Source organism: Sphaeramia orbicularis, chromosome 18 (genome assembly GCF_902148855.1).
Source record: "Sphaeramia orbicularis chromosome 18, fSphaOr1.1, whole genome shotgun sequence".
Lineage (NCBI taxonomy): Eukaryota > Metazoa > Chordata > Actinopteri > Kurtiformes > Apogonidae > Sphaeramia > Sphaeramia orbicularis.
This window is the reverse complement of record NC_043974.1, coordinates 47644890-47661116: the sequence shown is the minus strand read 5'-3', so window position 1 is coordinate 47661116 and position 16227 is coordinate 47644890. Positions and strand designations below refer to the sequence as shown.

Below are 16227 nucleotides of genomic sequence, written 5' to 3'. Positions count from 1 at the left end.
TCCTGGTCTTGGGGTCCTGGTTTCAGGGTCCTGGTCTCAGGGTCCTGGTTTCTGGGTGGACCTGGGTGGACATAAGGCGTCCACCTCCATTGGTGGACATGTGGATAAGGCGGGGCTTCCCTCTGTTGTCTTGGAGACGCTGTTTGTCCCTGTGGCGTTCACTGACCGCCCTCATTTGCATTGCAAATGGAAGCCGGCGTACATGGAAAGATTACGATCAGAGATTTGTTTGTTGAACAAATCCAGAAGAGCCCTGGAGTCCAGAGCAGATCTGGGTCACAGATAGTTCCTGGAAGGTTCAGTTTATGAAGGAGCACCTGGATCCTGAACCGGGTCAGGAAGTCCACGTGTGAACGCCGATCCTGAACGAGTCTGAAAACACACACCTTTAAAAACCGTCAGACTGTACACTTCAGGTTCCGTCTGTCGGTTCCACCTCAGTTTGAAGGCAGACGTTCCTTCACTGGAATGAAGGTTCGCAAACATCTGTCACATTAAAGCTACATTCAACTAAATACATTTTTTCTGCCTAATTTTTAATCAATCTTTTCATTTTGTTTTTGAATATTTTGTGTCGTTTTGTCTTCTTTCATCTTTTGTGTCATTTTTTTCGTGTCATATTGCGTCTTTTGCATCATTTTCTCAGATCGCATTCGTTGGTTTTGTCTTGTTACATCATTCATGTTGTTTTCATCATTTCTTTACATCCTTTTCATTTCCATCTTCATCTCCTTCTTCTTCTTCTTCATCTCCTTCTTCTTCATCTTCGTCTTTGTCTCCTTCTTCTTCTTCTTCATCTTCGTCTTTGTCTCCTTCTTCTTCTTCTTCATCTTCTTCTTGGTCTTCTTCTTCTTGGTCTCCTTCTTCTTCTTCTTCGTCTCCTTCTTCGTCTCCTTCGTCTCCTTCTTCTTCTTCTTCTTCTTCTTCGTCTCCTTCTTCTTTGTGTCCTTCTTCTTCTTCGTGTCTCCTCTTCTTTGTGTCCTTCTTCTTCTTCTTCGTCTCCTTCTTCTTTGTGTCCTTCTTCTTCGTGTCTCCTCTTCTTCAGTCTCTGCTGTTACTAAATCTCCGTTAAACCCTTCGTTTCTTCGCTCTACATCCTTTTGAATCCGTCTCGTTGCGATCGCTCGTATTGACGTAGCGTGGATCATTAACTCCGTCTCCATATGAGGTCGTACGTTCGGGCCTTGAACCGGCGCCGGCGTCTTCACAGTTTGATCGCCTCCTTTGAGTCAGAGCGTCGACGGCGAAAACCTCCCATATGTCTCACACCTTCAGCCGCTTCAGCGTCTTAGCGCCGTGAAACCTGCGGATTGCGCCGCCGCCAACATCCTCTGCGGGGAGTCGGCGGGTCGGCGCTGACGGCAGACGGCGGCGAAGCCTCTGGATGTGCGATAAGTTGGCAGGGGTTGGCATGGCCACGTGTCTGTCTGGTGATTCAGCTCTGCCGTGACTGAGCGTGAGCTGAAATGGTGATGCACGAGGCCTGGAAGTTAATACTGTGACTCACTTACTGGGCTCTCCCCCCTCCTCCCTCCCCCCTCCCTCATCCTCACCCACACCACAATCAGTGCAACGCTACAACTGCACGCTGTCGCTTCCACTTCATGTTGTGCTTAGGAATCGTTTTAGGGCTGAAATCAAACGCTGTATCGTTACTTTTGTCGTCTTTTTTTTCTGTTTGTAACTCACAAATGCAAAGCCGCCACCTCCTCCTCCTCCTCCTCCTCCTCTTCCTCCTCCTCTTCCTCCTCCTCTTCGTCTTCCTCATGCTGACACACATATACCAGGCTGATGAAACCCTGTTCTCCTCGGTCCCCCATCGCTTGACTCTGTTTCCGACCAGAACGGCGCCCTAATGGGATGGAGGGGGATCGGCGCACACGGATAAGGCGCTCAAATCCAGCCCTGAGGCCCAGGCCGAGGCGGCGTCCTCTTTCAGTCAGCGATTGGAGGCGGTGGCGGATTCAGACGCTTTAACGGCGTTGGCTGAGGCGTCGTCAGGTTCATGTTGAACAGATGCTGACGGTTGAAAACACAGTTCACAACGACCGTCATATCAGCAAATGTCAAAGGAGGACGTTTATGTCACCGGTCAATAGGACAGGAGACACTGGGAAAGTCCTGTGTCCAGGGTCGTCTGTCGTCTTTTTTGTCATTGCCTTCATCTTTGTCTTTGTTGTCGTCGTCTTCATCATCATCATCATCTGTGTCATTTTCAACTTTGTCTTTGTCGTCTTCTTTGTCTTTGTTGTCTTTGTCTTCATCGTTATCTTCATCATCATCTTTGTCTTTGCCGTCATCTTCTTTGTCTTCATCATCATCTTTGTCTTTGCCGTCATCTTCTTTGTCTTCATCATCATCTTTGTCTTCGTCATCATCTTCTTTGTCATCTTCATCGTCGTCTTTGTCTTCGTCGTCTTTGTCTTCATTGTCATCTTCGTCATCATCTTTGTCTTCATCATCATCTTTGTCTTCGTCGTCATCTCCGTCATCATTTTTGTCTTTGTCATCTTCTTTGTCTTCGTCGTCTTCTTTGTTATCATCTTTGTCTTCGTCGTCATCTTCATCATTTCTGTCTTCGTCGTCTTTGTCTTCGTCATCATCTTCGTCATCATCTTTGTCTTCGTCGTCTTTGTCTTCATCTTCATCGTCGTCTTCGTCCTCATCTTTCTCTTCGTCATCTTTGTCGTCTTCTTTGTCTTCGTCGTCATCTTTGCCTTCATTGTTGTCTTCGTCGTCTTGATCATCATCAGTAGTCATCATCTGTGTCATCGTTGTTGTCTTTGTCTTTGTAGTTATATTCATCATCGCTTTCCTCATCATCTTCAAAGTCATCTTTGTCTTCGTCGTCATCTTCGTAGTTGTCTCCTTTATTGTCGTCTTTGTCGTTGTCATCTTCTTTGTCTTCGTCTTTATCAGCAGTTTCTTCAAACATTATCTTCTCTGACTAAACTATCGGTCCCATTCCTTTCTAATTTCTTCTGCGTCTTTCTTGGGTCAGTGTCTACAGAATTTGTTCACAGTTTTTTGTTTTTTGTTTTTTTTTTTATAAATTTTTGAAACATTCTACCTGTTCCTGTCCTTCTACTGGTCCATATTTAGATGTTTATTACATGTAAATAGTTAATTATACCAACATGGCTGCTCTTTTTGTCGTTTTCTTAAACCTCGTCCAGTTTCGTAGCCTCCTCCTCCTCTTCTTAGATCCCATCACTTCCTCCCATCTTCAGTTCGTTAAACTGAGTGTGGACGCCGGCGGATGCGACCGGTCGTCGTCTCCACGGTTGCCAAACTCGGGCCGTCACGCTGTAATGATCAGAAACGTTCCCCGGCTGCGGTTGTGAGATTGTGTTCCGGCGGTCGTCAGTCAGACGGCGTCCACAGCGGGACGAAGGCGAAACCAGGCCGGGACGGCGTTTGACCGACATCAAACCCACACCGGGGACGATCTGGGTTTGAGGAGGAGGACAGGTGGACATGTCCAGGAAGTAGAATGAAAGACCTGTCCAAAGATTTATCCACCGAGATAAAGACGAACCGTGCACTGACACCGACGATTATCAGCAGAAATGACAAATGAGGCTTTAATTGGACTGTAAAGGTCTGTCGAAAACACGAAAATAAGATGGAAATAAACAGTAGAACATGCACTAATATGGACGTTCCTTTATTCAACTGATTCAGCTTCAATATAAATATAAATATAAATATACACTGTAAAAAAAAAAAAAAAAAAAAAAAAACCCTGTAAAAAATCAGTATTATTCCAGCAGCAGGGGTGCCAAAAAAATACTGTAAAATAATGGAAAATAACCATGTCATAAAAAAAACTGTTATTTTCCATTAATAAAAATACAGTTTTTTGCCCTAACTTTACATGAGATTTAGCTTTTTTTTTTTTTTTTTGACTTTTTAATGTTTAATAAAGAATATTTACATGTATTAAAACAATCCAATTCCCTATAAATATATATATAAATAATTTTCAGTGAGACTCAGTTGTCCAATCCACTGATAAAAACTGTATTTGGACAGTTTATCAGTGCTTATACATGTTATACATTCACAAAAATACATTTATTCAACATTTTTGTTATGAAACCTCCTGTAATTACACAAGATATTTGTCAATTAAAAAAAGTCTGGTTCAACTGACAGAACAAATACTTCTGTTACTGTTAACTGTCAGTAATTTTATCTCGTTTTTTTTTTTTTTTTTTTTTACAGTATTAAACTTTAAATTAACAGTTTAATCTCATCAATAAAAAAAGAAATATTTATGAAATTATGATACATTTGCAAATGTATTTTAACTGTATTTTTGTGTGAAAAAAAGAAAAATTTTCTTTTAAAAAATGGAAATTTTATGGTTATTCACAGTTACAGTTTTTTCATGTTATTTTCCATTTGACATGTAAAATTACAGTCTGTTTTGGTCATTTCATTGATTTTTTCCTGTATCGTAAAAATACAGGAAAAATCTGTAAAATAAACAGTGAGAATTGTGTTAAATTATAGATTTTTTTTACAGTGCAGGAAAGATCTGTCCAAAGATTTATCCACCGAGTTAAAGATGAACCGTGCACTGACACCGACGATTATCAACAGAAATGACGACTGAGGCTTTAATTGGACTGTAAAGGTCTGTCGAAAACACAAAAATAAGATGGAAATAAACAGTAGAACATGCACTAATATGGACGTTCCTTTATTCAACTGATTCAGCTTCAATATAAATATAAATAAACACTGTTAACCAGAAAGGTGTCAAATATTTGACCTCTTGTCATGAAATAATAAAGTATAAGTGAGAATCATTACACCGGTTCAAAACGGTGTTTAAACAGGAAAAAAAAGACGGAAAACTCAAAGATTCCAAGAAACAAGAAACAGCGAAGATTCCAAGATTCCAAGATTCCAAGATTTCCAGAAACAGCGAAGTGGTTTTTTTTAAAGTCTTTCATTTCGTTATCACGTTATCTTTGAACGAACACTGAAAACATACGAATAAAAAAAAAGACAACAGATAAATATCGGACACTGGCATCGGTGAAAAGGCGCAACGCAAATCAGATCAGATATAAGGTGATACGCACTGTTTTTGTTGCATCACTTGCGACATTCACATGTTGAATGTTTTTGCGAGGTTTTCATCATGTTGCGTCTTTTGTGTCATTTTCATCTTTGTTGCTTCTTTTGCTTCATTTTTATCTTATTGTGTGTTTTTTGTCCTTTTCATCTTGTTGCGTCTTTTTTGTCGTTTACATCTTTGTTGGATCTTTTGCTTCATTTTTATCTTGTTGCATCTTTTTTGTCGTTTTTATCTTGTCTTTTTTTGTCATTTTCATCTTTGTTGCATCTTTTTAGTCGTTTTCATATTGTTGCGTCTTTTTTGTCGTTTTCATCTCTGATGGTCAGTGTTTATTTTATCTTTCCATCTCCATCTGCAGACCTTAAATCCAACCTTAAACTCCCATCATGCACCTGACCTGATGCCAGAACATGGACCTCTGACCGTTTGGAGGCCGTTCAGTCCTGATGTTCAGAGCAGATTCATGTGGTTTAAGTGTGGATTTTACAGGTTTACTGGTGACCTCCTGAACCCAGTGAAGCTCTGGTGTTTCAGCTTCAGCTTTACTGGGTTTGGGTTTTGTTTTTTTTTACTCTGCAGCCGTTGAGTGCTTCAGAATTCTACTGCCTAAAGTCGGTTTTTACTCACATCTGTACAAACTCGTACTTAACCCTTTAAGCACCAACATAACAATATTGCAACAACCAACATTACCGGACTGAAACAGACCATAATAACCCCAGATAGTTACCACATGTTGTTACCACGTCCCACCAGTAGATGGCAGACATGTGCCCCTTTAATCCAAAACCATGGTTTTAGTCAAAGTGAAGAAGTCAATCCAGTTTAAAGGCCTGGTCCTAAACTGCTTTAGTTTGAGTTCGGACAGATGAGGACAGAACTGGAGTTTATTTTGATATGTGTAATATTTTTGCATTTTGTACAGAATTGTTTAGAATTTATTTTGACGTGTTAGGTTTGTTAAGTTACTTTGAGGAACTGACCTGGAACTTTGTGATCAGTAGAAAAAAAGATGATGTAAGGGGGCGGGAGTATGTAAATTGAACTTCATCCCGCTCCTTTTTGAATGTTTTTTAAAAATTAATTAATTAATTTTAGTTTTCCTTGTTTTGTTTTTTTTTTTTTTTATATTTGAAATAAAAATAAAATAAATTTAGATAAACATTTACTAAAGCTTACAATATTTTACTTTTTACTGATGTCTGAGTTCATGTTAAAGATAAGATCAAAAACAAAAACACAGAAAATGTAAATATGTTCAAAGTTAAATGTACTAAAAGTTATGCAATTCAATATGGCCGCCACCTTGTGATGTCACAATATGCAAATTAGATGAGCACATTTACTAGTCTAGTACCAGTTGACATTCAGTGGTTACTTCCTGTTGGTGGGTGGGGTCTTCAGACTGTTGGTGGGTGTGGTCTTCAGACTGATGGTGTAACCCAGGTGTTCATGGTTCTACTCTGGTCTAACCGTTCAGACTGTTGGTGGGTGTGGTCTTCAGACTGATGGTGGGTGTGGTCTTCAGACTGATGGTGTAACCCAGGTGTTCATGGTTCTACTCTGGTCTAACCGTTCAGACTGTTGGTGGGTGTGGTGTTCAGACTGTTGGTGGGTGTGGTGTTCAGACTAATGGTGGGTGTGGTCTTCAGGCTGTTGGTGGGTGTGGTGTTCAGACTGATGGTGGGTGTGGTCTTCAGACTGTTGGTGGGTGTGGTGTTCAGGCTGATGGTGGGTGTGGTCTTCAGGCTGTTGGTGGGTGTGGTGTTCAGGCTGATGGTGGGTGTGGTCTTCAGGCTGTTGGTGGGTGTGGTGTTCAGACTGATGGTGGGTGTGGTCTTCAGACTGTTGGTGGGTGTGGTGTTCAGGCTGATGGTGGGTGTGGTCTTCAGGCTGTTGGTGGGTGTGGTCTTCAGGCTGTTGGTGGGTGTGGTCTTCAGGCTGATGGTGGGTGTGGTCTTCAGGCTGATGGTGGGTGTGGTCTTCAGGCTGTTGGTGGGTGTGGTCTTCAGGCTGTTGGTGGGTGTGGTGTTCAGGCTGATGGTGGGTGTGGTCTTCAGGCTGTTGGTGGGTGTGGTCTTCAGGCTGTTGGTGGGTGTGGTCTTCAGGCTGTTGGTGTAACCCAGGCGTTCATGGTTCTCCTCTGCTCTGTTGGTTTCTTCTTCCTCGGTGTTTCCGTCTGAACATGGAAAAGCCTTTAGTGCAGTCTCAGACTCACTGACTGTAAACACACGAATGTTAGAGTAGGATATGAGCAGGGTTAGTGACACAGAGGACCTGTCAGAGCTAACTTTAATTATTTAACCCTGGGGGGGTATGGGGGGGGGGGGGGTGTTGAACACCAGCTCTAGGTTCCTAACCACTAAGACTGAAGAACAGCCACAGTCTGATGTGTTTAAGGACAACTGCACAGCGGAAAGTACACGAAGAAACATAAAATAAAATAAATTACATCTTGTCGAATGTTTTTGTGGTGTTTTCATCTTGTGTCCTTTGTGTCATTTTCCTCATTTTGTCTTTTTTGTCGTTTTCAACTTTTTACATCTCTTTTGCAGTTTTCATCTTTGCTGCTTCTTTTTTGTCATTTTCATCATTGAAAATTATCTATCTATCTCTCTCTCTCTCTCTCTCTCTCTATATATATATATATATATATATGTATATGTATATATATATGTATATATATATGTATATATATATGTATATATATATGTATATGTATATATATATGTATATGTATATATGTATATATATATATATATGTGTGTGTGTATATATATATATATATATATATGTATATATGTATATATATATATATATGTGTGTGTGTATATATATATATATATATATATATATATATATATATATATATATATATATATATGTATATATATATATATATATATATATGTATATATATGTGTATATATATATATATATATATGTATATATATATATATATATATATATATATACATACAGGGTGGGGAAGCAAAATGTACAATATTTTGAGGCAGGAATTGAAAGACAGTGTATGACCAGTTATTGAAAGTCATGAGAATTTATTTGCCACAAGAAAATGTCCATAATAGAAAATGTTTTTATTCTATGTGTCCTCCTTCTTTCTCAATAACTGCCTTCACACGCTTCCTGAAACTTGCGCAAGTGTTCCTCAAATATTGGGGTGACAACTTCTCCCATTCTTCTTTAATTATAATTATTATAATTATTATTTAATTATTAAACCACAGTAGTAGTTTTACTCTGTTATTAAACCACAGTAGTAGTTTTACTCTGTTATTAAACCACAGTAGTAGTTTTACTCTGTTATTAAACCACAGTAGTAGTTTTACTCTATTATTAAACCACAGTAGTAGTTTTACTCTGTTATTATTAAACCACAGTAGTAGTTTTACTCTGTTATTATTAAACCACAGTAGTAGTTTTACTCTATTATTAAACCACAGTAGTAGTTTTACTCTATTATTAAACCACAGTAGTAGTTTTACTCTGTTATTAAACCACAGTAGTAGTTTTACTCCGTTATTAAACCACAGTAGTAGTTTTACTCTATTATTAAACCACAGTAGTAGTTTTACTCTGTTATTAAACCACAGTAGTAGTTTTACTCTATTATTAAACCACAGTAGTAGTTTTACTCTGTTATTATTAAACCACAGTAGTAGTTTTACTCTGTTATTATTAAACCACAGTAGTAGTTTTACTCTATTATTAAACCACAGTAGTAGTTTTACTCTGTTATTAAACCACAGTAGTAGTTTTACTCTGTTATTAAACCACAGTAGTAGTTTTACTCTGTTATTAGACCACAGTAGTAGTTTTACTCTATTATTAAACCACAGTAGTAGTTTTACTCCGTTATTAAACCACAGTAGTAGTTTTACTCTGTTATTAAACCACAGTAGTAGTTTTACTCTGTTATTAGACCACAGTAGTAGTTTTACTCTATTATGAAACCACAGTAGTAGTTTTACTCCGTTATTAAACCACAGTAGTAGTTTTACTCTGTTATTAAACCACAGTAGTAGTTTTACTCTATTATTAAACCACAGTAGTAGTTTTACTCTGTTATTAAACCACAGTAGTAGTTTTACTCTATTATTAAACCAAAGTAGTAGTTTTACTCCGTTATTAAACCAAAGTAGTAGTTTTACTCCGTTATTAAACCACAGTAGTAGTTTTACTCCGTTATTAAACCACAGTAGTAGTTTTACTCTATTATTAAACCACAGTAGTAGTTTTACTCTATTATTAAACCACAGTAGTAGTTTTACTCTGTTATTAAACCACAGTAGTAGTTTTACTCTATTATTATTAAACCACAGTCGTAGTTTTACTCTGTTATTAAACCACAGTAGTAGTTTTACTCTGTTATTAGACCACAGTAGTAGTTTTACTCTATTATTATTAAACCACAGTAGTAGTTTTACTCTGTTATTAAACCACAGTAGTAGTTTTACTCTGTTATTAGACCACAGTAGTAGTTTTACTCCGTTATTAAACCACAGTAGTAGTTTTACTCTGTTATTAAACCACAGTAGTAGTTTTACTCTATTATTATTAAACCACAGTAGTAGTTTTACTCTATTATTAAACCACAGTAGTAGTTTTACTCTATTATTATTAAACCACAGTAGTAGTTTTACTCTATTATTATTAAACCACAGTAGTAGTTTTACTCTGTTATTAAACCACAGTAGTAGTTTTACTCTATTATTATTAAACCACAATAGTAGTTTTACTCTATTATTATTAAACCACTGTAGTAGTTTTACTCTGTTATTAAACCACAGTAGTAGTTTTACTCTATTATTATTAAACCACAGTAGTAGTTTTACTCTGTTATTAAACCACAGTAGTAGTTTTACTCTATTATTAAACCACAGTAGTAGTTTTACTCTATTATTATTAAACCACAGTAGTAGTTTTACTCTATTATTATTAAACCACAGTAGTAGTTTTACTCTATTATTAAACCACAGTAGTAGTTTTACTCTGTTATTAAACCACAGTAGTAGTTTTACTCTGTTATTAGACCACAGTAGTAGTTTTACTCTGTTATTAAACCACAGTAGTAGTTTTACTCTATTATTATTAAACCACAGTAGTAGTTTTACTCCGTTATTAAACCACAGTAGTAGTTTTACTCTGTTATTATTAAACCACAGTAGTAGTTTTACTCTATTATTAAACCACAGTAGTAGTTTTACTCTATTATTAAACCACAGTAGTAGTTTTACTCTGTTATTAAACCACAGTAGTAGTTTTACTCTATTATTATTAAACCACAGTAGTAGTTTTACTCTATTATTATTAGACCACAGTAGTAGTTTTACTCTGTTATTAAACCACAGTAGTAGTTTTACTCTATTATTATTAAACCACAGTAGTAGTTTTACTCTGTTATTATTAAACCACAGTAGTAGTTTTACTCTATTATTATTAAACCACAGTAGTAGTTTTACTCTGTTATTAAACCACAGTAGTAGTTTTACTCTATTATTATTAAACCACAGTAGTAGTTTTACTCTATTATTATTAAACCACAGTAGTAGTTTTACTCTGTTATTAAACCACAGTAGTAGTTTTACTCTATTATTATTAAACCACAGTAGTAGTTTTACTCTATTATTAAACCACAGTAGTAGTTTTACTCTGTTATTAAACCACAGTAGTAGTTTTACTCTATTATTAAACCACAGTAGTAGTTTTACTCTGTTATTAAACCACAGTAGTAGTTTTACTCTATTATTATTAAACCACAGTAGTAGTTTTACTCTGTTATTAAACCACAGTAGTAGTTTTACTCTGTTATTAAACCACAGTAGTAGTTTTACTCTATTATTAAACCACAGTAGTAGTTTTACTCTATTATTATTAAACCACAGTAGTAGTTTTACTCTATTATTATTAAACCACAGTAGTAGTTTTACTCTGTTATTAAACCACAGTGGTAGTTTTACTCCGTTATTAAACCACAGTAGTAGTTTTCTCTATTATTATTAAACCACAGTAGTAGTTTTACTCTATTATTATTAAACCACAGTAGTAGTTTTTCTCTATTATTATTAAACCACAGTAGTAGTTTTACTCTGTTATTAAACCACAGTAGTAGTTTTACTCTGTTATTAAACCACAGTAGTAGTTTTACTCTGTTATTAAACCACAGTAGTAGTTTTACTCTATTATTATTAAACCACAGTAGTAGTTTTACTCTATTATTATTAAACCACAGTAGTAGTTTTACTCTGTTATTAAACCACAGTAGTAGTTTTACTCTATTATTATTAAACCACAGTAGTAGTTTTACTCTATTATTATTAAACCACAGTAGTAGTTTTACTCTATTATTATTAAACCACAGTAGTAGTTTTACTCTATTATTATTAAACCACAGTAGTAGTTTTACTCTGTTATTAAACCACAGTAGTAGTTTTACTCTGTTATTAGACCACAGTAGTAGTTTTACTCCGTTATTAAACCACAGTAGTAGTTTTACTCTGTTATTAAACCACAGTAGTAGTTTTACTCTATTATTATTAAACCACAGTAGTAGTTTTACTCTATTATTATTAAACCACAGTAGTAGTTTTACTCTGTTATTAAACCACAGTAGTAGTTTTACTCTGTTATTAAACCACAGTAGTAGTTTTACTCTGTTATTAAACCACAGTAGTAGTTTTACTCTATTATTATTAAACCACAGTAGTAGTTTTACTCCGTTATTAAACCACAGTAGTAGTTTTACTCTGTTATTAAACCACAGTAGTAGTTTTACTCCGTTATTAAACCACAGTAGTAGTTTTACTCTGTTATTAAACCACAGTAGTAGTTTTACTCCGTTATTAAACCACAGTAGTAGTTTTACTCTATTATTATTAAACCACAGTAGTAGTTTTACTCTATTATTATTAAACCACAGTAGTAGTTTTACTCTATTATTATTAAACCACAGTAGTAGTTTTACTCCGTTATTAAACCACAGTAGTAGTTTTACTCTGTTATTAAACCACAGTAGTAGTTTTACTCTATTATTATTAAACCACAGTAGTAGTTTTACTCTGTTATTAAACCACAGTAGTAGTTTTACTCTATTATTATTAAACCACAGTAGTAGTTTTACTCTATTATTAAACCACAGTAGTAGTTTTACTCTATTATTAGACCACAGTAGTAGTTTTACTCTGTTATTAAACCACAGTAGTAGTTTTACTCTATTATTAAACCACAGTAGTAGTTTTACTCTATTATTAAACCACAGTAGTAGTTTTACTCTGTTATTAGACCACAGTAGTAGTTTTACTCTGTTATTAAACCACAGTAGTAGTTTTACTCTATTATTATTAAACCACAGTAGTAGTTTTACTCTGTTATTAAACCACAGTAGTAGTTTTACTCTATTATTATTAAACCACTGTAGTAGTTTTACTCTATTATTAAACCACAGTAGTAGTTTTACTCTATTATTAAACCACAGTAGTAGTTTTACTCTGTTATTAAACCACAGTAGTAGTTTTACTCTATTATTAAACCACAGTAGTAGTTTTACTCTGTTATTAAACCACAGTAGTAGTTTTACTCTGTTATTAAACCACAGTAGTAGTTTTACTCTATTATTAAACCACAGTAGTAGTTTTACTCTGTTATTAAACCACAGTAGTAGTTTTACTCTGTTATTAAACCACAGTAGTAGTTTTACTCTATTATTAAACCACAGTAGTAGTTTTACTCTATTATTAAACCACAGTAGTAGTTTTACTCTATTATTAAACCACAGTAGTAGTTTTACTCTGTTATTAAACCACAGTAGTAGTTTTACTCTGTTATTAAACCACAGTAGTAGTTTTACTCTGTTATTAAACCACAGTAGTAGTTTTACTCTATTATTATTAAACCACTGTAGTAGTTTTACTCTATTATTAAACCACAGTAGTAGTTTTACTCTATTATTAAACCACAGTAGTAGTTTTACTCTATTATTAAACCACAGTAGTAGTTTTACTCTATTATTAAACCACAGTAGTAGTTTTACTCTATTATTAGACCACAGTAGTAGTTTTACTCTGTTATTAAACCACAGTAGTAGTTTTACTCTATTATTATTAAACCACAGTAGTAGTTTTACTCTATTATTATTAGACCACAGTAGTAGTTTTACTCTATTATTATTAAACCACAGTAGTAGTTTTACTCTATTATTAAACCACAGTAGTAGTTTTACTCTATTATTAGACCACAGTAGTAGTTTTACTCTATTATTAAACCACAGTAGTAGTTTTACTCTGTTATTAAACCACAGTAGTAGTTTTACTCTATTATTAAACCACAGTAGTAGTTTTACTCTATTATTAGACCACAGTAGTAGTTTTACTCTGTTATTAAACCACAGTAGTAGTTTTACTCTATTATTAAACCACAGTAGTAGTTTTACTCTGTTATTAAACCACAGTAGTAATTTTACTCTATTATTAAACCACAGTAGTAGTTTTACTCTATTATTAGACCACAGTAGTAGTTTTACTCTGTTATTAAACCACAGTAGTAGTTTTACTCCGTTATTAAACCACAGTAGTAGTTTTACTCTATTATTATTAAACCACAGTAGTAGTTTTACTCTATTATTATTAAACCACAGTAGTAGTTTTACTCTATTATTAAACCACAGTAGTAGTTTTACTCTATTATTAAACCACAGTAGTAGTTTTACTCTATTATTATTACACCACAGTAGTAGTTTTACTCTATTATTAAACCACAGTAGTAGTTTTACTCTATTATTAAACCACAGTAGTAGTTTTACTCTATTATTATTACACCACAGTAGTAGTTTTACTCTGTTATTACACCACAGTAGTAGTTTTACTCTATTATTAAACCACAGTAGTAGTTTTACTCTATTATTAAACCACAGTAGTAGTTTTACTCTATTATTAAACCACAGTAGTAGTTTTACTCTATTATTAGACCACAGTAGTAGTTTTACTCTGTTATTAAACCACAGTAGTAGTTTTACTCTATTATTAGACCACAGTAGTAGTTTTACTCTATTATTACACCACAGAAGTAGTTTTACTCTGTTATTAAACCACAGTAGTAGTTTTACTCTATTATTAAACCACAGTAGTAGTTTTACTCTATTATTATTACACCACAGTAGTAGTTTTCCTCATATTCTCTGTCAAACACCCTGCGGTCCACAGCTTTAGAGGTCTTTACGTTGGCTCTGGATCTATTTTTACTGTTGTTTTTCGCCTCAGTCTTTTCCCGTGGCTGGTTTTTTTCCGCCTGGTTTCGTGCCCTTTTCTTTCGGGCGTCTTGGCCATCATCCCACCGCCTAATATTCTAACATTCAATAAATAGGAAAGCCTTCTTCTTTTCCTGCTCTTGACCTGCCGCGGGCAAAACGCAAACGTCCAAGGGCGTCGGAAAAGCCGCTTAACGGAAGCTGCTTCTGCTGTTACGTAATCCGACGCCCCCCCACGCCGCCGGAGTTTAGGGGAAGAGCGAGGAAGACGAGGAGAGGAGGGAAAGTAATCAAACGCACACGCTCAGTAGAGATGAAAGAAAAAAAAGCAAAAAGACACGAGGAAACGGAGGAACCGGCCAAATCCAGTCCCACAGCTTCTGAATGTTCAGTTAACCCTTTAAAACCTGACGTGTCAGCGCTGACGCGGTCTGAATGGAGGAGGGATTTCAATGTTGGCATACATTCAACTGTTTACGCTTATACATACATGTCCAATCCTGCTGTTCTGTCCATAAACATCTGAGCATTATCGGCCAAAATCTGTCCATACGATTCCAATAATATACAACACTAGGATCACCATTCCATATATGACCATATATGACCGTACTGTTAAAAAGGACATTTTTAGTTTGTTTCTTTTTTTTAAGTGATTATTTCCTTGAAGAATTGAATTACAGCAGAAATCTGCACAAATACTAAACAATGTTTTATTTGATCAGACAGAATCAGCTACAGAGGAACCATTCAGTCAGAAAAAAGAACTGATTTATAAACAATAGAGCTGGAAAATCAGATTTCAACCAATCTGAACAAAATCTTTTTCACTTGTTCCATTGGCAGATTTTGTTTTTTTGTTTTTTTTGCTTAATTACCTCCACCAAAGAGGTTCTGTTTTTGCCGGCGTTGGTTTGTCTGTTTGTCTGTCTGTGTGCAAGATAACTCAAAAACTTATGAACAGATTTGGATGAAAGCTTCAGGAAATGTTGATACTAGCACAAGGAACAAATGATGAAGTTTTGGTGGTGATCGGGGGGGGGGGGTTCTTAATTCAAGATTTTTTGCTTTATTCAAGTTTTTTTTTCTTAATATATCCTTTATCATAGCTATATGTAGTATTTTTACTTATAAAATATCCATAACTTGACTAATAGTATCACAGTGTTAGTTAAAATTTGGCTTTTACCATCGTCAGTAAGCTAGCATTAGCATTAACTCACCTATGACCCATTGAACTGCTACATCTCCACCTCTTGTGTCCAAATATAGTCACTCGTGACTCCAAAAAGCAAAATGACTACAACCACATTGCAAACTGTTGGCTTCAGAACGACATTTTAGAAGCCATTCGTCCAATAAGAACTTTGGATTCATTAATTTAATTTGATCGTACAGTTACTTCAACAACATAAATTAAAACAAATAAATATGTTTTTGTCTAGTTTAAATTTGTTTCATTAAAAGTTTAGAACTACAAGAGGTCTACATAGAGGTCTGCGCTCTGAGTGCTTTTCTAGTTAAAGATTTTTTTTTGCTTGAATTAAGCAAGATTTTAAGCAAGATTTTTTTTTTCTTAATTCAAGATTTTTTTTGCTTAATTCAAGATTTTTTTTTTCTTTATTCAAGATTTTTTTTTTTGCTTAATTCAAGATTGTTTTTTGCCTAATTCAAGATTTTTTTTTCTGCTTAATTCAAGACTGTTTTGCTTGATTCAAGATTTTTTGCTTCATTAAAGATTTTTTTGCTTAATTCAAGATTTTTTTTTCTTAATCCCACATTTTTTGCTTAATTCAAGATTTTTTTTTTTTTTGTGCTTAATTCCAGATGTTTTTAATTTACCTTTTCATTGGACTGATGAGCTGAGGTG

The 16227-nt window shown here is 35.1% G+C and overlaps 1 protein-coding gene across 1 annotated transcript in view; it reads left to right on the top strand.

Annotated features, from left to right (window-relative positions):
• The window catches only part of nwd2 (NACHT and WD repeat domain containing 2), a 71600-nt gene that overhangs the window by 31425 nt on the left and 23948 nt on the right, over positions 1-16227 (top strand).